This window comes from Bubalus bubalis, chromosome 2 (genome assembly GCF_019923935.1).
Source record: "Bubalus bubalis isolate 160015118507 breed Murrah chromosome 2, NDDB_SH_1, whole genome shotgun sequence".
Taxonomy (NCBI): domain Eukaryota; kingdom Metazoa; phylum Chordata; class Mammalia; order Artiodactyla; family Bovidae; genus Bubalus; species Bubalus bubalis.
In genome coordinates this window covers 73,494,133-73,515,880 of record NC_059158.1, presented here as the reverse complement: position 1 = coordinate 73,515,880, position 21,748 = coordinate 73,494,133, and the positions used below count along the sequence as shown (strand labels likewise).

The following is a 21,748-nucleotide window of genomic DNA, read 5'->3' as shown; positions in this document are numbered from 1 at the left end:
TGACCTTTCTCCCCAGCTTCCCTCCTCTTATCAGGATACAGAACCACAGGATGAAATCAGTAAGCAGAGGAAGGCCACCCACGTGTATTAAAAGTTAAATGAATGAAAAATAAATTTCCAATGTGTTAAGACAATGAAATTATGGAGTCTTTTATCTGACCATTAGGATTACCCTAACTATATACTACTAGTTAGTCATAAAGAATAACTCAAATGTCAGAGAATCACTGACAACTGTGAGTAAATTGCATTTTCCTTTTAGAAATTTTAACCTTCTTTGACATTCGAATATCCGTTCATTTAACACTGTGCTAATTACGTAAATTAGCTCAAAATCTGTCCTCTCGAGGGGCTGATAATCTCCTTTGGGTGAAAAAACATAAAAAATTAAGGAATCATACAAAGCAAAATTGAAAATAAAATGAGTAGAAAAGAAAAGAATTCTGCAGGAATTCAGAGAAGGACTGGTTTACCAGGGAAAATCTATAAAGGATGCCTGGACTCTGTGAGCACCTTGAAAACGGGGTAGGATTTAGAAAGAGAGATGATAGTATGGATATTCAAAATGGAGGTAACAGGGTTAAAAAGTGCATGAAAATAGGAGTGAACAAAGATATATTTAGAGGACAATAAGAATACAGGATCACAATAGTTAAGATGATGCAATTTGATATTATTTAATATCCATTTAAAAATATTTATTGATCATATGGTACAGACACTAAGCTAAGCACTGAAGAGCAGAGAGTCTTTGCTTTCACAGAATTTACAGTCTATCAGCATAGACAGCTCTAGATTCAATTTGTATCTCCTCCAATTACAAGCCCTTTGAATATGAGTGACTTAACTTTCTGTAATTCTTGGTTTTCTTATCTATATAATGAGGATGATAACAGCCCTGCAAGGGTGTTATGAGGAGTGAACAAGGTGATGAATCTGAGGCGTTCAGCGTAGTGCCCCACACACATAAACTCTCAATCAACGTTAGCTGCTGTTGCTTGGTTTGATGGTGGTGGTGGCGGTGCTGATATAGCCGTAGAACTGTTCTGACGGGAGCAGAGAGCTCATGTCAGCAGTAGTGGCGGCTGAGGCTAGAAAACGGAGTTGTGACTGAATTCATAAACAGTTTCCTGAATGTCAGATCAAAGACTTTGGATTTGATCTTTGGACAATGGACAACCCTTGAGGATCTGAGCAAGGAAGTAAAATGGCAACACTAAAGAGAATGGATTTGGATCGGTATAGCAAAAGAACAACGGCAAAGAAGCCTGTTAGGATATCTATTAGGACCAGAGTAGTGAAGATGGTTAATAGAATGCTCAAGGACACCTCTAAGTTTTTCAAACTGAAAGGAGATGCCAGCATGATGGAATAGGGTGGGAGAATAAGTTTGATTTTAGAAACTGTTGAGCTGGAAGAAATAATAAAACATTCAGTTGAAATATTATTAATCAGGTAGTTGGCTATATGGATTTGAAGTTTGGAAGAAGTAAAGAATTGGAAATATAGCCTTGTGAATTATTGAAATAGACCTGATAGCCAAATGGAAGACTTCGCCAAAACAGAGTACACATGGATTAAAAGTTGATATCTAATTAAACCTTGGGAAAGGTCCCCAGTGAAACACAGGAGGAGAAAGAAGAACCAGCATAAAAGAAATCAATATAGCAAGAAAACCACCATCATAGAGGTCAAGGGAAGAGAAATTTTCAGGAGGGTAGACGTAGACACTTCTATCATTCCACTCAGCTTTCAAATGGAGAAGAGTCCAGCTGAAGTCAACTGCCTAGGTTCCTCTGCCTGGTGGTGCTGCTTTCAGGGCCTCCTTGTGTGAATGGTACTCTAATAAGAAACCAAATATAAATAAAACAAAACATAACTGGGGATAGAGCAGCCTGTGATCTATCTAGCCCCACCTTATGAGAAGGTCTGGGTAAGAGGTTGGGAGGGATTTGTGCAGAGAATAAAGGATAAGAGTGAAAAAAGATGGATTTCAGTTATAAATAAAAGGGTTATACTCAGTTTGTGAATTTGAGAATTTTATAAGTAATATTTACCTGTTGTTTTTGCCACCATTGTGGGTGGGTCAGAAAAAATAAACTGTTCATTCAAGAATCTACATTTCTAACCCATATTACCTGGTAGCCAGTGCGGTATCAAAGGAAAACCATAGGCTGGAAATGATAGAGCTTTTGTGAATTAGCTTTGCTGAGGAGCAGCTGTGGAAGCTTGCTACCTAGATCATTGTTTCTACCCCTTATGAAAAGGAAAGACAAGCTTACCTAAGCAAATTAGCTTAGGACAGTGGTGCTTAAAGTTTAGTGTGCATCAGAATCACCTGGAGGACTCATGAAAAGGCAGACTGCTGCGCCTCACTCACCAGAGTTTCCGACACAGTAGGTATAGAGTGAGCCCTAAGAACATGCCTTTCTAACACTGTACTAGGCAGTGCTGCAGTTGGTCCAAGGACCATATTTTGAGGATAACTGGCTTAGGCAGAAGAAGGAGACAACATCTGTGGTTGCAGATAAGTTAGGGAAAATGGAGACTAAGGAAAAATCACTCATTGGCTTTGGTAACTGCAGTTTGATAACTTTTGAGATGGCTTTTATTAGCTATGAAAATGACAAAGAGCTTCCAGTATATAGCTAGTGAAGAAATGGAAGTAACACGTGTATACCATTGTTCAGTAAATGTTTCACACTGGGTAATACAATTCTGGTGGGAAATTTAAAAATATGTTATCTTTTGAACAAAACTGAATGTCATTCATTCATTCAACTTATTTATTATATATCTAATATGCACAGGCACTGTGTTAGACTCTGGGTCACAATAGACATTGTCCCTGACATCTCACTGAACTTAGGAAGGATTTAGAAAAGAAAATATGCAAATGCCCACCCTATGATAAGTACAGAGATAAGGGAACTCATAGAAGCAGTATCAAAATAGCAAGATTCAGGGAAACTTCTTAGAAAATAAAAATTAAACTGAGCATTAAAGATATGCAGAAATATCCACATGAAAGCTAGGGGACCAGAGTGGGCAGAAAGGCAGAGGGAACAAGAAGTGCAATAATTCAGAGTCAAGGCAGAGAATGCCAAGTTAAAGTAATGCCAAAATAATTCAAGATGGTTGAAGTACTAGGGCATAGGACATGAATAAAGCTAAAGCTGAGAGCAAATCCTTAGAGCATCATTGTGGTTTAGTCACTAAGCTATGTCCGACTCTTGTGACCCCATGGACTGTAGCCCACCAGGCTCTTCTGTTCATGGGATTCTCTAGGTAAGAATACTTGAGTAGGTTGCCATTTTCTTCTCCAGGGGATCTTTCCAACCAAGGGATCAAATCCAGGTCTCCTCCCATAGGAGTATCATGGACTCTGTCAAAATATCTTAAACTTCATGTGAAGAGCAATGGGGAGTCATTAAAGAGTTGTTTTTTTTGTTTTTTTTTTTTTAAGGTTTTTTAAAGATATAATTCACATATCACATGACTCACCTATTTATATTACACAATTTAATGGGTTTTAGTGTATTCACAGAGTTGTCCAACCATGAACATAATCAATTTTAGAATGTTTTCATCACCTTCCAAAGAAACCCCATACCCATTAGTAGTCACTCCCCATTTCCTGCAATCTTCCCAGTCCTAGGCAACCACCAACCTATGTTCTGTTTCTGAAATCACACAACATGTGGTCTTTCACTGAAGAGTTTCAAGCCAATGAGTGGTATCATTAGATTTGAGATACAGAAAGATCTATCTGTCTGACATATGCAGCCTGGATTGGATTGGAGGGAAGGATGGTGAGCCTAGAAGCAGAGAGCATTAGGGAGTTGCAGAAGGAGTCAGACCAAGGAAGTGTTTGTGGGGTTGGAGAGATGAAGATGGACTCAAGAGATATTTAAAAGATAATACTGGCTGGGCTTGGTAATTAATGTGATGTGGTATATGAGTGGCTTCCCAGGTGGTGCTAGTGGTAAAGACACCGCCTGCCAATGAAAGAGACCTAAGAAACCTGGGTTCATTCCCTGGGGCGGGAAGATCCCCTGGAGAAAAGCATGGCAACCCACTCCAGTATTCTTGCCTGGAGAATCCCATGGACAGAGGAGCTTGGCGGGCTACAGTTCACAGCGTCGCAGAGTTGAACTAAAGCAACTTAGCACGCATGTATGCAGGCATATGAGGGGTAATGGGCAGAAAAAGATGGCTCTCAAGCGTCATCCCTGATGATGGGTTGATGGTGGCACTTGCCACTGAGATGGGATCAGGAAGATCAGGTCTATGATGAGATGGAAACGATGAGGAGTCAGAGTCATGATATAATACACCACAGCCCACCATTAGGGTGGTATCAGCATGTCATAAACATGGAGATATAGATTCTTAGGAAAAGAGGAAGATGGTATTATTTTTTCAATCTTTCTAAGACCCCAGGAAGACCAAAGCAATTTATATACAGATTTCATACTAATTCAATAAGATTAAAAGTTTATTTAAATTTTAATAGAAGTATGCTGGTATCAAAGGGGAAAACTTAACTTCTTTGCCTTGAATAATTTTGCTGCATCAATAATCTGTCACCTTTCAAAATCATAACCATGGGACCTCCAGGACACAATGGGCTTCGTGAGGCCGTAGAATGTATTCCCCTGAACCTGGTGAGGAATTCACCTGAATTAAAAGAAATAGGGATTGATTACAGAGTCAATTTTCAATTACCTGTACTAATAGAGTAGTGGTGTGCGTAATCCCAAACTGTGGTTAACCAAAAATCACTTATATTTGCTTTTGGATTGCATTATTTAAGCTATTTATAGCAGTTGGGATTCTACCTACATTTTTCTTTTGTGATTACTAGCATTAATTTGCACCCTCTGACTTCACACTAATTTTTGGCAAATAGAAGTGGCCTAAATATGATAAGTGAGAAGGATATATCACTTGGGGATTTTATATATCCCACACAGCATCTACAAATTTGATAATTCACACTATAGATTTTTTTTAAAGGTCTGTGAGGGTAGAGATTACAAATCTCCCTTGATATCTCACTTCTCAATTTAAGAACATTTGCCAATGGGAAATGATTTTCCAATGCTAATCTCAATCCTTTCGCTAAAATACAAACTGATCTTTCCTTCTTTCCTCAATGGGCAAAAAAATAAACAGGCTTTGTCCTCCATGGACTTAACTCTGATAATGCTGAAAAACTCCTCTTGTGTCTTTTCTTTCTCAAGCAGAACAAGTACGATTCTGTTTTTGTTGTCCTGATTTTTTAGCCAATCACTAGCTGCTCCCAGAAATCAAAGATCATTTAAAAAACCCCAAAGAACACGATATTTCCTAAGAAACAAAATCATCTGCATTTTGTCAATAAAAACCAGAGATTATACAATAAGAAACTAGTTAAGAAATTTTATCTTGATTTTTTTCAATTAAGAAGTAATACATATTCACTTTGCTATATTTAAAATGAATAGTCAACAAGGACCTACTTTATAGCACAGGGAACTCTGTTCAATATTCTGTAACAACATAATTGGAAAAGGAATTTGAAAAGAATAGATACATGTATATGTATAACTGAATCATTTTGTTGTACACTTGAAGCTAATATGACATTATTAATCAACTATAATATAAACTAAAAAGTTAAAAAAAATTTCAACTTGACATTCACAAAAAAGAAGTAATATATGTTTATTAGAGAAAAAAAAGAAGCATAAAGAAGAAAATTTAAAGCATCTATGATTCTACCACTGGATCATGGAATCATCCAATTTCCACTGCAGCCCTCAGTTCCTGAAAGGAATACGGAGGGCTGGCAAAAACACTTTATGCAGTATTACAATTTTCTCAGCATCACAATTTTTAAAAGCTATACCCTCATTTAGAATCTTTAAACCTGATGACCTAGGTACAATCTCATGGAAACCTTTAGTCCAACATCTATACTAAAAGCAGATGGGAAGCTTCCTCAGTCCAGGGTCCATTTCCTCTGTGCACACAGCCTAATCTCAGTCCTTATACCTGACGCTCTAGGTGTAAGCCATTGATCAGCCACAGTAGCATCACCTAGAAGCTCATAGCACTGCAGAATCTTAGGCCCCACCCCAGACCTACTGAATCAGAATCTTTTGTTTGGTCAAGATCCCCAGATGTAACCAGATTGATTCTGAGTCATTGGTACTGCTGCTCAGTTGAGATGCATTGCTAGAGTTTATCAATTGACTGGTAAGTAAATATGTGCTTGTGTTTAGCTGCTTCACTTGTGTCTGATGCTTTGTGACCCCATGGACTGCAGCCTACCAGGCTCCTCTGTCCATGGGATTCTCTAGGCAAGAATAGTGGAGTGGGTTGCCAAGCCCTCCTCCCGGGGATCTTCCCCATGCAGGGATTGAACCTGTGTCTCCTGCTTCTCCTGGATTGCAGGCAGATTCTTTACAACCACAAGCAATGAAAAGCACAGGAAGAACATGACAAAGAGAAGAAGAGAAATTCTTCGTGAGGCTTAGAGCTTAGCTGCTCTGGTAACTCTGCCCTGGGCGCATGTAGGAGGCATCCGTAGTCTTATTGTACCAACTCAATTTCAGAAAATGGAAAAACAAATTCAAGATTAAGTCATGGTCCACAGCAACTGCTTTAAATTCTTTGTTTCTTCAAGAATAATATATTGAAGAATAACCATTTGGCACTACGGCCCAATACACATCCTCTTGGGGACTTCCCTGGTAGTCCAGTTGTTAAGACTCCATGCTCCCAGTGCAGGGGGCATAGGTATGGGATTGATCCTGGGCATGTGGTGAGGCCAAAAGCAAAAAAAAAAAAAAAAAAAAAAACCCACAAAACACAAAGAACCAAACATCCTCTTGCCTTTAATTTAGATGCCTGTGGGGTAGAGGTAGGGAAATAGCACTGGGGTATGGAGGGGGTCTTGGGCAGCCCTAGAGGCTAATAAAGGGATATATATGCCCAGTCCTCTCTGTTCTTGTGTCGTCCCTGTGAAACTGTAACACAGTGGTTCCATCTATCAGGGGTTTTCAATTAAGAACACGGGAAGGGATAGCTGGGGAGTTCAGGATGGACATGTACACACTGCTTCAATTAAAATGGATAACCAACAAAGACCTACTGTATAGCACATGGAACTCTGCTCAATGTTATGTGGCAGCCTGAATGGTAGGGGGTTTTGGGGAAAATGGATACATATATATGTATGGCTGAGTACTTTGCTGTCCACCTGAAACTATCACAACATTGTTTGTTAATTTGCTATACCCCAATATAAAATTAAAAAAAAATTTTTTTAAAGAAGCATAGTTTCAACAGCTCCATATCTACCTTTAGTCCACTTCACTGCTATCCATCTTTTTGCTTCACTTTTCCTACACTACGTAAATTAAATTACTCTTTGCAAACTCCTTCCCTCTTCCTTTGTTCTTCTCTATACTTCTCTGTTTTCTTATAATAGCAGCAAGTGCAACAAGATTTATTTAGGCAGGAAACAGAAATAAACTGTGTGTTGGGAGGGGCAGGAAGGTTGGGAAGAGAAAAGGGTAAGAAAACTCTTATTCACACATACATACTGCACACAATTAGGATTTTTTTCTTCAAAACTTGGGTCATACCATTCAGATTGTTTTACATCCATTTTTCACTTAATACCTAATGAACATTTCCCTAGGTAAACAGTCCTATAAAACATACTTTAACAGCCTCAGGGTGAAAGAGGAGGATGAAAAAGCTGGTTCAAAATTCAACATTAAGAAAACTGATATTATGGCATCCAGTTCCGTCATTTCATTGCAAATAGATGGGGGAAAAGTGGAAACAGTGACAGATTTTATTTTCTTGGGCTCCAAAATCACTGTGAACAGAAACTGCAGCCATAAAATTAAAAGACACTTGTTCCTTGGAAGGAAAGCTATGACAAATCTAGACAACATATTCAAAAGCAGAGACATCACTTTGCCAACAAAGATCTGTATAGTCAAGGCTATATTTTTTTCAGTAGTCATGTACTGATGTGAGAGTTGGACCATAAGGAAGACTGAGAACCAAATAATAGATACTTTTGAATTGTGGTGTTGGAGAAGACTCTTGAGAGTCCCTTGGAGAGCAAGGAGATCAAATCAGGCAATTCTAAAGGAAATCAACCCTTAGTATTCACTGGAAGGACTGATGCTGGAGCTGACTGAAACTCCAATACTTTGGCCACCTGATGCAAAGAGCTGATTCACTGGAAAGACCCTGCTGCTGGGAAAGACTGAGGGCAGGAGGAGAAAGAGATGGTTGGATGGCATCACTGACTCAATGGACATGAGTATGAGCAAACTCCAGGAGATAGTGAAGGACAGGGAAGCCTGGTGTGCTGCAATTCATGGGGTCACAAAGAGTTGGACAGAACTTAGTGACTGAACAACAACAACAGCCTCACAGAATTCTAATGTATAGACACACTACAAATCACCTAGCTAGTCTCCTAGTGTTGGACATTTAGGCTGTCTCCCTTTTTTTTTTTTTTTTCATGTTTGTAAGTAATGCTGCAATGAACATCCTTGTATATAAGCAAATCTGTTTCCACATCTCTGGCCATTCTTTCAGGGCAAATTTCATTTGACTTTGATAACAAAAATAAACAACTTGACCTTGGACTGAAATATCTTTGTTTGTCCAGTACTCAATTATAGTGTGGCTTTTCTCCAACAGAAAGCATACTGTAGGGTCTGAATGTCAGTTTTTAATTAAGCAGGTTCTACAAGACTGACTTTTGTAGCTACTTGAAATGAAAATGTCTGCCTTCTACATCTAAGATAGAACAAATTTACTTGAGTACCTCAGGACTGGGACATATTGCAAGACAGTGACTCTAAACTCTTGACTCTAAACATCTACCCTATGCCTTGTACCTTATCTTATACCTTGCTTTCTGAAACTCTGCTCTTCTAGGAGTAATGTTCATTATATTAGGCTACAACATTGTCCATAAATTGGCAAAGCCTCTTTGTGGTTCCAAACCTTCTTTATTTGGAAGCCTACAGAGTGATTACATTGTCAGTATGTGATCCTTGTGTGCACAAAACCATTAACAACAACAAGAATAGTCATCCTCTATGGAGGATGAACTATGTGCCAAGTACTGTGCTGAGCACTTTACAACCTGCAGTAGCTATCTATTGCTGTATAATAAAATACTCCGAAATTTAACATCTTAAAGTAACAAATATTGTCTCATGGTTTTGGTAGGTCAGGAATCTTGGTGTCACTTAGTGCCTTTTGTAAGGCTAAAATCAAGATATTCTCAGTTGAACCTTAAGGCTCAACTGAGAAGATCGACACCCAAGTTCACGCGTGTAGTTGTTGGCAAAAATTAGTTCATCCCAGACTGTTGGTCCAAAGACCTTAGTTCCTAGGTGGTTGTTGGCACTGAGTCTCTTGTAAGGCAGCTCACAACATGAAAGCTGCTGCTGCTGCTGCTAAGTCGCTTCAGTCATGTCCGAACCTGTGCGACCCCATAGATGGCAGCCCACCAGGCTCCCCCGTCCCTGGGATTCTCCAGGCAAGAACACTGGAGTGGGTTGCCATTTCCTTCTCCAATGCATGAAAGTGAAAAGTAAAAATGAAGTTGCTCAGTCATGTCCGACTCTTAGCGACCCCATGGACTGCAGCCTACCAGGCTCCTCCATCCATGGGATTTCCCAGGCAAGATACTGGAGTGGGGTGCCATTGCCTTCTCCGAACATGAAAGCTAGCTACCATTAAAGTGACCAAGTAGGGCAAGCAAGGCAGAAGTCAGAGTCTTTGCCTGGTGACTCTTGGAGGTGATAGCATCTCTGTCACCACATTCCGCATTAGAAGGGAGTCACTAGGTTCAGTCCATGAATCCCAGGAGGTGAGAATCACTGGGAACTATCTTAGAGCATGCCTACCACACAACCACTATCTCATTAACTCAAATAACACTTCTTTGAAGTAGATATTGTTAATCCTCACTTACAGATAAGGAAACAGGTGCTCACAGTCAATAATAGTCAAATCTGTTTCTCTGACTTCAATGCATGTACGCTTGTTCCTGCACTCTCAGTTGGACACTATCTGTAAAGATTGTGAGGTCCTAGAAATGGTTTAGTAGCAAGGTGAGTCATATCTTAGCCTCTTTGGTTTATTCTTGACATTCTTGGTTTTTTCCCTCACTTTCTGTCTTCTCGTATTTAAGTGAAATTGCTTGGCTTATACTAATTAGAGGATAGCACAACCTGACGGTGTTAGGTTAGAGATGGAAGATCCAGGCTTGTTTTTGAGTTCTGGTGGAAATTAACTAGTTGCTAAATCTCCATCAAGAATTCTTATATATCTTTTCCCATTCCTGGCCTACATTGCATATTAGCACTGAAGATGAGCTATAAAATAAACATCATTGGGGGAAAATCCCCATGGTCAAGAATTAAACACACATGCGCAATCCCCAATACGTTCTCTAGAAGATGTCTGTTCATTTTCTCTAACCAGTGGAGCTATAAATCTGGCCTGTACTCGGCACACTCTATGTGTTTTGCTTTATGAAGGCATAAATCACCAAGATACAATTTGTGTTTGATTTTTTGGACACTTAATTTGCCTAAATGGTTAGCAGTTCATAGATGTAAATTGTGCTGGGCATAGTTCCAAGTGGAATAAGCTGAGCCCAAGAAAGCTATACATATAAGAATGTAATTCAGAAGAAAAATCATCTCAGCTGGTCAAGTTAGTCCTCTTTATAAGTTACTGATAAATAACTTTCCTCCATAGGCAATATAAACATTTAGTAAATACTTCTAGACGAGGGAGCACTGTAGTAAATTTAAAGAAACCTCACACATAATATGCTTCTATATGTTGGTAAGGGTGTAATGTGCAGGGGATGTACCACGCATGTCTGATCTGATACAGAGACCATATTTATTGATTGTTGTTGAATGTTGTCAGAATGCCTCATTGATAATCAGGCATGGGTTTTCACCCTGTCAGCCACTAACTAAACGTGTGAACTTGAGCAAGTCATTTAACTTCTCTGTGGCTCAGTTTTCTCATTTGAAAATGAGGGGCTGGATTAAATAATCTCTTAATTCCTTCCAAGTTCTAAAATTTTATGACTCTAAATACTTTCTGGGAATCTAACAACACCATGGAGAAGACAAAGGAAAACAGGAAGGAGTCTGGAGGCCAAATGCAGCAAGTTTTGGAAACTAAATACCAATAGAAGAGCTTCTTAACCGTTTGAGTGTAATACACAGAGAAATTGATATAAATTGATAGAGGCTGGTGTTTCCCAAAGTGTGCAGAGCCTCTGGGCAGGAATGCCTGAAAGCAGCTCGGGGCTGCCTGAGAACGTCCAGCAGTGAGGCAGCTGGGATTCTCTGAGGACGAGGTCATGCCTGAGCTCCTTAGCTCTCCATGGGAATGAAGGTTCCTTCTACCTGGGAGAAGTGGATGCAACTTCCTATACATACTGGGCAGCCGCTTTTCCCAGACCACGCCTGGAAACAGTGGCACCCAAACCCAAACGGTCTTGTCTCCCCACTGACATGTTTGCTCTCCTGCTTGCCTTTTAAGAAAGAGAAAAACTGGGGCAAGGTCCCTCTACGAGCCACGGACCACTGTGTATCCAGCAGCACCTGGCCCATCAGCTCTCTTGGAGATGATGGGAGTAACAGGGAACCAGTGTTGTTTCCTGCTGACCCTCAGATGTGAATTTCCCCAACAAAATCGATTTCATAACCCAGTGGTTCTCAAACTCTTGCATGTATCAGAATCATCTGAGGACTTGTTAACACAATTGCTGGGCTCTGCCCCTGGAGTTTCTGATTCAGTATGCTATAATAGACCTAAGATTTGCATTTTTAACAAGTTTCTAATGCTGCTTGTCCAGGGCCCATGCTTTGAGAATCCATGCCATATGACATTACAGAATTTGTCCTGAACACTATTGTAAGACAACTGGTAATAAGCAAGACCATTTAAAGTGCTACATGGGTAAAATATTTTTACTTAAATAGCTATATATTTATTTTAATGTGTATTAAATCTGTACCTTCTACTGTTTGGCAAATGCTGGTTTTCCACTTAGAGCATCAATACCAAGTTAACTTTAAAATTTTTTAAAAATTATTAATAGACCTTATTTATTTATTTGGCACTTTTATGCATTGGAGAAGGAAATGGCAACCCACTCCAGTGTTCTTGCCTGGAGAATCCCAGGGACGAGGAAGCCTGGTGGGCTGCCATCTATGGGGTCGCACAGAGTCGGACACGACTGAAGTGACTTAGCAGCATGCTGGGTCTTTGTTGCTGTACACAGGCTTTTCTCTAGTTGCGGCAAGTGAGGGCTACTCTTCTAGTTGCGGTACACAGACTTCTCATTGAGGTGGCTTCTCTTGTTGCAAAACAGGCTCCAGGGCATGAGGGCTCAGCAGTTGCGGCATATGAGTCTAGTTACCCCATGGCATGTGGAATCTTCCCAGACCAGGCATCAAACCCATGTCCCCTGCTTTGGCGGGTTAATTCTTAACCACTGGAACACCAGGTAAGTCCAATATCAAGTTAATTTTAAATACATTTATTTTAGCAAAAAAGTAAATGATAATCCAAGCATTCATGTAAACAATAGAACAAATGGTATATCATAACAAAATTTCTAAATGTGGTAATAATAAAACTGGGTGAAATCTGGGAAACACTAGTATAAACAATAAATAGAAATTTTTGTAGTAGAACTGTTGGATCAGACTATTAAGAGTTGTTTTGCAACGGACAAGTACTTACAGTGAGTCTTAAGGGGGACAGATATAGATAAGCCAAGAAGCAGTGACAATGTGGAGCAGTGGCTGGAGAGGGCCTGGTAAGAGCCACAGGATATGTATATGTCAATGTCAAACACGGTGTTGAACTGAAAAAACCTCTCTGCTCAGCTTGGTGTTGCGTTTATATGACAACAAACAGCTATTCTAATGATTTCCATTTTTGATTTGTTATTTTGGTATTGGACACTGGCCATAATCAGTCTCAGTAATTTTGTTCAGTTTGTTTTCATTTGCTATTTGCTTATCTTTATCTGGTGAGTCTACCAAAGTGGAGTTCATGGCTCTAGGCTTCCTGCTTATTGAATCATCTTTAGAGGTCAGCAACCCCGATGAAGAAACTATCAGCCCAATAGTTATACAGCCAGAATTACAAACTATAAACCATCAGATGCTACTTCAAAAATCTCTGAGAAATAAAACTGTTTCTCTGTTTTCAATTAGCTGAACATGCACATTTAAAAACTGCTACTAGAAGAAGATTCCATGAAGAAGTGACCATGTAGCCTATTTCATTTCACTAGACTGTAATTTAATGTTTGGAAATAATAAGTTGTTGTTATAACTGGATATAAACTAAAAGTATTATTTGCCATTTTCTGCAAACTTGTCATATAAAGAGCAATAATACCATTCTACCATTTTTGCATCATACAAATTCATTTTCTTCCCGTAATGGCCCACAGTGAAAGGGCATTTTTAGGACCCATACAGATCACAAACAGGGGTTTGGAAACCATATGTTGTGCTATGCCTTAAGAATGGTCACTGAATTGGTACTTTCAAGAACAAATCCTAAAGACTAACAATTTAGTTAAAAGACTTCTGCACTTGCCTTTAAGAAAATTCCACTGCCTTGACAATCTAAGATGCTATGCTAAGTCACTTCAGTCGTGTCCGAATCTGTGCCACCCCATGGATGGCAGCCCACCAGGCTCCCCCATCCCTGGGATTCTCCAGGCAAGAACACTGGAGTGGGTTGCCATTTCCTTCTCCAATGCATGAAAGTGAAAACAGAAAGTGAAGTCGCTCAGTCGTGTCTGACTCTTCACGACCCCATGGACTGCAGCCTACCAGGCTCCTCCATTCATGGGATTTTCCAGGCAAGAGTACTGGAGTGGGGTGCCATTGCCTTCTCAGTGACAATCTAAGATAATTAGCTCTAACTAGGCAACAGTGTGGAGAAGGCAATGGCACGCCACTCCAGTACTCTTGCCTAGAAAATCCCATGGATGGAGGAGCCTGGTAGGCTGCATTCTATGGGGTCACTACGAGTCGGTCGCAACTGAGTGACTTCACTTTCACTTTTCACTTTCACGCAATGGAGAAGGAAATGGCAACCCACTCCAGTGTTCTTGCCTGGAGAATCCCAGGGATGGCAGAGCCTGGTGGGCTGCTGTCTATGGCGTCGCACAGAGTCGGACACGACTGAAGCGACTTAGCAGCAGCAGCAGCAGGCAACAGTGTAGGAAAAAACTTGCAGAGCCCTCTCTGACTGTACTGCTTGTGACCTGAACCACTGGTTCTCAAGTAGACTTATTTGGAGGGATTGTTAAACTACAGATTACTAGGTCCATCCTAGGGTTTCCAGTTCAGTACGTGTCAGTATGGACCAAGTATTGCAATTCTATGAAGTTCCCAAGTGGTGTTAATGCTGCTGGTCCTAAGGCCACACTTTGGAAACCACTGATTTGGAGGCATCTATCTCTTTTTTTGGGTTTCCCTGGTGATTCAGACAGTAAAGAATCTGCCCACAATGCAGGAGACGTGGGCTCAATCCCTGGGTCTGGAAGATCTCCTGGAGAAGGGAATGGCTACCCGCTCCAGTATTCTCGACTGGAGAATTTCATGGATCTCTGGTTTGCCCTCTTTTCCTCCACAACTTGTGTGTGTGTGCATGCTTAGTCATTCAGTCACATACAGCTCTTTGCAAACCCATGAACTATAGCCTGCCAGGCTAATCAGTCCATGGAATTTTCCAGGCAAGAATACTGGAGCAGGTGGCCATTTCCTACTCCAGGGGATCTTCCCAACCCAGGGATGGAACCCACATCTCCTGCATTGACAGGCAAATTCTTTACCTCTCCACCACCTGGGAAGCCTGTGTTTGTGTTTATGTGGGGATAAATCTCCATAAAATCTATGCTTGTCATGAGTGCTAAATTGTTCCAGTTGTGCCCAAGTCTTTGTGACCCTATGGACCATAGCCTGTCAGGCTCCTCTGTCCCTGAGATTCTCCAGGCAAGAATACTGGAGTGGGCTGCCATGTCTTCCTCCAGGGGATCTTCCCAATCCAGGGATCAAACCTGGGTCTCTTATGTTTCCTGCATTGGCAGCTGAGTTGTTGTTTTTTTTTTTAATCACTAGCATCACCTGGGAAGCTCATAGTATCTATGGCTACTAATTATAAATAAGGGCTTCCCTGGTGGCTCAGAGGTTAAAGCGTCTGCCTCCAATGCAGGAGACCCGGGTTCGATCCCTGGGTTGGGAAGATCCCCTGGAGAAGGAAATGGTAACCCACTCCAGTATTCTTGCCTGGAGAATCCCAAGGATGGAGAAGCCTGGTAGGCTACAGTCCACGGGGTCGCAAAGAGTCAGATTATAAAAAAGAGATGGGTAAACTACATCAGTATACCAACAAATTTTCTGATCATGTTTAATCAATGTTTCATCAATGTTCTGATCATCAATGTTTCACATGCACCATGAAATTAACAGAAAACATAAAATAGAAAAAAATTTCATATAAATTTATTTATTTTAATTGGAGGCTAATTACTTTACAATATCGTAGTGGTTTTGCCATACATTGACACGGATCCACCACGGGTGTACATGTATTCCCCATGCTGAACCCCCCTCCCACCTCCCTCCCCATCTCATCCCTCTGGGTCATCCCAGTGCACTAGCCCCAAGCACCCTGTCTCATGCATCGAACCTGGACTGGCGATCTGTTTCACATATGATAATATACATGTTTCAGTGCCATTCTCCCAAATCATCCCACCCTCACCTTCTCCCACAGAGTCCAAAAGACTGTTCTATACATCTGTGTCTCTTTTGCTGTCTCACATGTAGGGTTATCGTTGCCACCTTTCTAAATTCCATATATATGCGTTAATATACTGTATTGGTGTTTTTCTTTCTGGCTTACTTCACTCTGTATAATAGGCTCCAGTTTCATCCACTTCATTAGAACTGATTCAAATGTATACTTTTTAATGGCTGAGTAATATTCCATTGTGTATATGTACCACTGCTTTCTTATCCATTCATCTGCTGATGGACATCTAGGTTGCTTCCATGTCCTGGCTATTATAAACAGTGCTGTGATGAACACTGGGGTACACGTGTCTTTCCCTTCTGGTTTCCTCAGTGTGTATTTCCAGCAGTGGGATTGCTGGGTCATATGGCAGTTCTAGTTCCAGTTTTTTAAGGAATCTCCACACTGTTCTCCATAGTGGCTGTACTAGTTTGCATTCCCACCAACAGTGTAAGAGGGTTCCCTTTTCTCCACACCCTCTCCAGCATTTATTGCTTGTAGACTTTTGGATAGCAGCCATTCTGACTGGCGTGAAGTGGTACCTCATTGTGGTTTTGATTTGCATTTCTCCGATAATGAGTGATGTTGAGCATCTTTTCATGTGTTTATTAGCCATCTGTATGTCTTCTTTGGAGAAATGTCTGTTTAGTTCTTTGGCCCATTTTTTGATTGGGTCATTTATTTTTCTGGAATTGAGCTGCAGGAGTTGCTTGTATATTTTTGAGATTAATTCTTTGTCAGTTGCTTCGTTTGCTATTATTTTCTCCCATTCTGAAGGCTGTCTTTTCACCTTGCTTAGAGTTTCCTTCATTGTGCAAAAGCTTTTAAGTTTAATTAGGTCCCGTATGTTTATTTTTGCTTTTATTTCCAATACTCTGGGAGGTGGGTCATAGAGGATCCTGCTGTGATATATGTTCGAGAGTGTTTTGCTTATGTTCTCCTCTAGGAGTTTTATAGTTTCTGGTCTTACGTTTAGAGCTTTAATCCATTTTGAGTTTATTTTTGTGTATGGTGCCAGAAAGTGTTCTAGTTTCATTCTTTTACAAGTGGTTGACCAGTTTTCCCAGCACCACTTGTTAAAGAGGTAGTCTTTTCTCCATTGTATATTCTTGTCTCTTTTTTCAAAGATAGGGTGTCCATAGGTACATGGATTTATCTCTGGGCTTTCTTAAAATAGAAAATTTTTAAATCATCTGTTACTCCATCCCCAGAGCTAACCATTATAACTGATACAAAAATTTAGAATTTATTTAATAAATGCTTAGGTAAAACAACAATAGTACCATGCATATAATGTGTGTACTTGCGTGCATGTAGTATAGTACTTTTCTTTGTCCTTTTCTTTTAAAAAATGTAATTTTTAATGGCTAAAAATATTTCACTGTAGGAACCTACGTATTTTTGAAAGTAGAAAATAATCTGGAATTCAGCCAAACTTCTCTTAAGACAGCAGTGAAGTTACTCCAGGTAGAATTCACTGTGGAATCCTTGGCTCATGAACTTGAAAAGGACCTTCAAGGTCATGCATGAACACGAGAAAGCTCCAGAGAAATTTGTGAGTTTAGTTATGTTTTTCTCAACAGTATAGCCATTACTGCAGTTTCATTTGAAAAGTAAAGGTAATTAACCCTGGCTGCAATGGCATCCCACTCCAGTACTCTTGCCTGGAAAATCCCATGGACGGAGGAGCCTGGTAGGCTGCAGTCCATGGGCTCGCAAAGAGTTGGACATGACTGAGTGACTTCACTTTCACTTTTCACTTTCATGCATTGGAGAAGGAGATGGCAATCCATTCCAGTGTTCTTGCCTGGAGAATCCCAGGGATGGGGGAGCCTGGTGGGCTGCCATCTATGGGGTTGCACAGAGTCGGACACCACTGAAGCGACTTAGCAGCAGCAGCAGTAGCCATAACTTTTTTTGTTTTTTTTTGTATTTTGGATGATGAGTGTCTGATTTTAAGCAACTGTATCCCAGATAGAAAATCTAAATAGAAATTTTGCCTGAAGAAGTTCAGGTTTGCAAACAGCTTATACCAAAGCAACTGTGGGTTGCCATTCCCTTGTCCAGATCAAACAATAAAAGAGGGACCATGCATTATTTTTCATTAGACCTTTCCTTCAAAGTTGGGAAATCTGAATTCATATTAAAATTTAAGTATAAAAGTATCTGATAACTTCAGTAGTTTCTTTACCTCAATAGAGACTGTCTGAAACTCTAACAAATACACAGATTGTCTTTTTATTATCCCACAAACTTCATCATCATCTTTTATATCCAATTATATGGTTTGCTGAGGGAAAGTAAAATAATTGAAACAATTTCCATATAATCCAAGGCAGGTTTAATCTACCTTATTGAAATCAGTCTGATATAAAAGGCTACAGGTCCAAGGAGATTTTTTTTTAAAGAAAATGTTAGATCTATCCACATAACTATGTACACAACAAAATAGTATAATTAATAGTATTAATTGAATCAGTATTAAACATCTTAGTTCTAATAACTCAGAGGTATATATGAATGTCATTAAATAACAATGACCTACACAGTAATATTTTTGTTCAGTGGTGTTAAGTATTATCACACTATCATAACCTACTGGAAAGGTCTGGAATTTGTATTTGTCCAATTCTTTACAAATAAAGTAGAAACAAAGATGAAAATTGTCAGATATTTTTAAGTATGTATGGGGGGAAATCTCAGATGCCCAACCCTAAACAGTTGTTTATCAAACCATGTGATCTCATTGGTGGGGCATAGTTTTTTTTCTTTAGGGCATGAAATTTATTTAAGAACATCATTTGAAAATTTTGCTCATTTTTTTTAACAGTTTAATATTAAATTCACTTTATTTTTTCTACTGTAAAGAAGCAGGACAGATAACTTCATGTTACTGCTCAGGCATATTGCCAGATAGGAAAGGTAGACAGCTTTCCTGAGTTAATCTGCAACAATGCCAGTCTGATATCCTGAGGTCTAATTGCCACCAGGTATCTATACGTCAATATTAGTCTATGTGGATGAAAGGGATTAGATTTTAACTCCCCAAAGTTAATTCTCCTTGGGGTATTCTTTCCTTATCCATTCTCCTTATTGTTCCTCTAGGCTTTGGTCCGTGGTCTTCTTTCTTCTGACATTCCCTCCTTGGCAAATCACCATCCTCAAAGAATCCATAATTCCCCAATGTAGGTGATTCCAAACTATAATTTTAGCGTAGTTCTCTCTAGATTACAGAGCTTACTCCTATCACTTCAAATTCAATATTTCTCAAATTGAACTTTTCTTCCTTCAACTTGCTTCTTCTGACTTCTCCATTTGTGTAAACGGCACTGCCATTCTCCCAGTTATCCTATCTTGAAAGAAGTCTTTGAGATCTTGGACTCTTTCCTCTCCTCTGTCCCCTACATCTTACCCATCTGCTTCCACAGTCTCTACCATGCCTATCTCTTTTTTCCCTTTTCCTCAGCTGCACCAAGGCTTCTCCACAGTGGCTGCACATTAGGTGAGCTTAAACAATAGCAGCAGCTGCTGCAAAATCATGCCAGTTTGCACCCCTGACCAATTGAATCAGTAGCTCTGAAGGAGGAATCTGGATTTCAGTATTTTTTTAAACCTCCTCAGGGTAAAATAATGTGAAGATGTGCTTGATAACCCCCGAATCTGATTCTTTGCAAAATAAATCCTACATGTTTTTCCCACCTCTGACTCTCTCGAATCCAAGCCTTCCTCTACATCTCAGCTTCAGCATTAACTTTCTCATTGCACTGCTCTGGGCAGGGCACTAAGTTGCTTAAATGCCTTCCACATCTCTCACCATTGCCTTCAGAATAACCTCATGTTTTACCCTAGTCCATAGAATTCTGCCAGAACTTGGCCTGTACTCTCCAAACTTACTTCACGTTAGCCCTCTCCATACACTATAAGCATCTGCCAAAATAAGAACGCTCTCCTTGTCCTTACTGAATGTCCATGCTCCTGAATGGATTTCTGTACTTCACTTAAGATGCTTTCAGCCCCATGTTATAGAATATGCAACCAGAAGTGGCTTACCAAATAAAAAGTCCTCACAGCACATAGAAAGAAGTTTGAAAGTCAGGAATTCCAGGATTGGTTTCTGTCTTGGATGAACATTGGCTACTCTGCAATTCTCTTGCTTTTCCCCCAGATATCAAGATGGTAGCCATTACTCCAAGCATCACATCCTTGGGTGACAATGTTCAAGCCGGGAAGGAAGCATAGTTTCTTTCTTTTCTTAAATCAGGAAGTAAACCGTATCCAATGTCTCTTCAGTACCATTCACCATTGTGTCAAAAGACCACACTCTTGCTTCAAGTCAGACTCAAGAAATGAATACCTTATGTGTGTAGTCTCTAAACTGCGAGGCTGGCTCTTCTAGCCAAGAAGTGAGTTGAGAAGGCAGCAACTCTGGGAGGCAAACATCTGAGAGGGTTTCTCATATTTGCCTTTTATAATACAGTACTTTCCACCCCCCTCCCCCAAAACTCCATACAAATGGTATTTGAACTGCATACAGAAGAACTTCATGAAGATTTTCCCAATCCTGACCAGATAAAAGTCTTCTCTCTGGATTCCTATGATTCTTTTGTTCAAAGTTCTCTTCTTGATCTTTCTGTGCTTCTGGGTTTTGTCATGTGATTTGTGTATGTGTCTTATTTCTTGTTTTGAATTACAAGCATCATGAGGGCAAAGCCCATGTCTGTCATCTTTGTATATCCCACAGTACCAAGTCAACTGAAAAATTTTGCTATAAGAATTATTAATATATTCTGGCATTTACTACTTCCACATTATTTGTTCAGCTACTTCCCCTTTCAAACTTGTTTTCAGTATTTGCTTTAGATAGCTAGTCAGCTGATGGAGATTAAAGTCACAGTGATATTAGGATTCGCTTATTGTCTTCTTCCTGGCAGCTTCCTTCTACCCAGTCACCTGCGGGGAGCAGTCTCCCCATTCCCATTTCGGCCAGTTTCATACAGAACTGATTCAGTGGTAATACACTAGTTGTCACACTCTTGAGCCCCTCTCTCAGTAAAATATTTGCAGTTCTCTGCTCAGAGCCTCGGGCTGACTGGGCGGGAATACATGCTGCTTGTAGGGCTAATGAGAAAATTCCCACCAGGCAGTACCTCACCCCCACTGGGCTCTCCAGGCAGGGTCAGCGCAGCAGAGAAGGGCGCTACATCTTCACCCTGCTCGGGGAGACACTAGCTGCAACACTCGGCTCTGACAGGAAAACAAATGGAAATCAGTGGGAGGAGGTAGTGAGGAGGCAATGCAGACGCATTTAAAGAACAGTAATAATGATAGTTTTCAAAGCTTTATTTATTTGAGAGTGAAAGGACAGGACTTTCATGGGCTTGCAATGCCAGAAACTGAGTTGTCTCAACCACCCCTGTGGTGCTTCAGCAGAACTCAGATGGAGCGTTCTGTGGGAGCAGCTTCCGGGCAAGAGGAAGCTGCTTTATACCCTAGTTATGTTCTCCTCAGCATGATGTATGGAGTCGACATCACCCTTGAAAGTTATGTTTCTGCCCTCCCCGGGGCTGTAATCAAACAGGAAAATGTGGTCTAGATTGTTGAGTGTGTATATATATGTGTACACATGCATTGTCATGAATAGTCTATCTGGGGATGGCATTTGAAAATGGGTTTACAGGCATTTTATCTGTCTTGGATGAAAGGCTCATCTGGTGCAGTAAATACAGAAGAATTAAATTGGATTTTCCTGGAGCAGGGAGGGGATGATGCTAGAAACCTGGTAGAATTAAGTAAAGCAGTGTCGGGGGTGGTGTTGCTGTCTGTTCCCCTTAAGGAGGGTTGTCCCTTGTTGACCAATTTT

The 21,748-nt window shown here is 40.3% G+C and overlaps 1 non-coding gene across 1 annotated transcript; it reads left to right on the top strand.

The window, feature by feature from the left end:
• The first annotated feature begins 15,264 nt into the window (after positions 1-15,264).
• TRNAW-CCA lies at positions 15,265-15,336 on the top strand. The gene has a single exon. It is a non-coding gene; the product is annotated as a tRNA-Trp (tRNA).
• Positions 15,337-21,748: the final 6,412 nt, after the last annotated feature.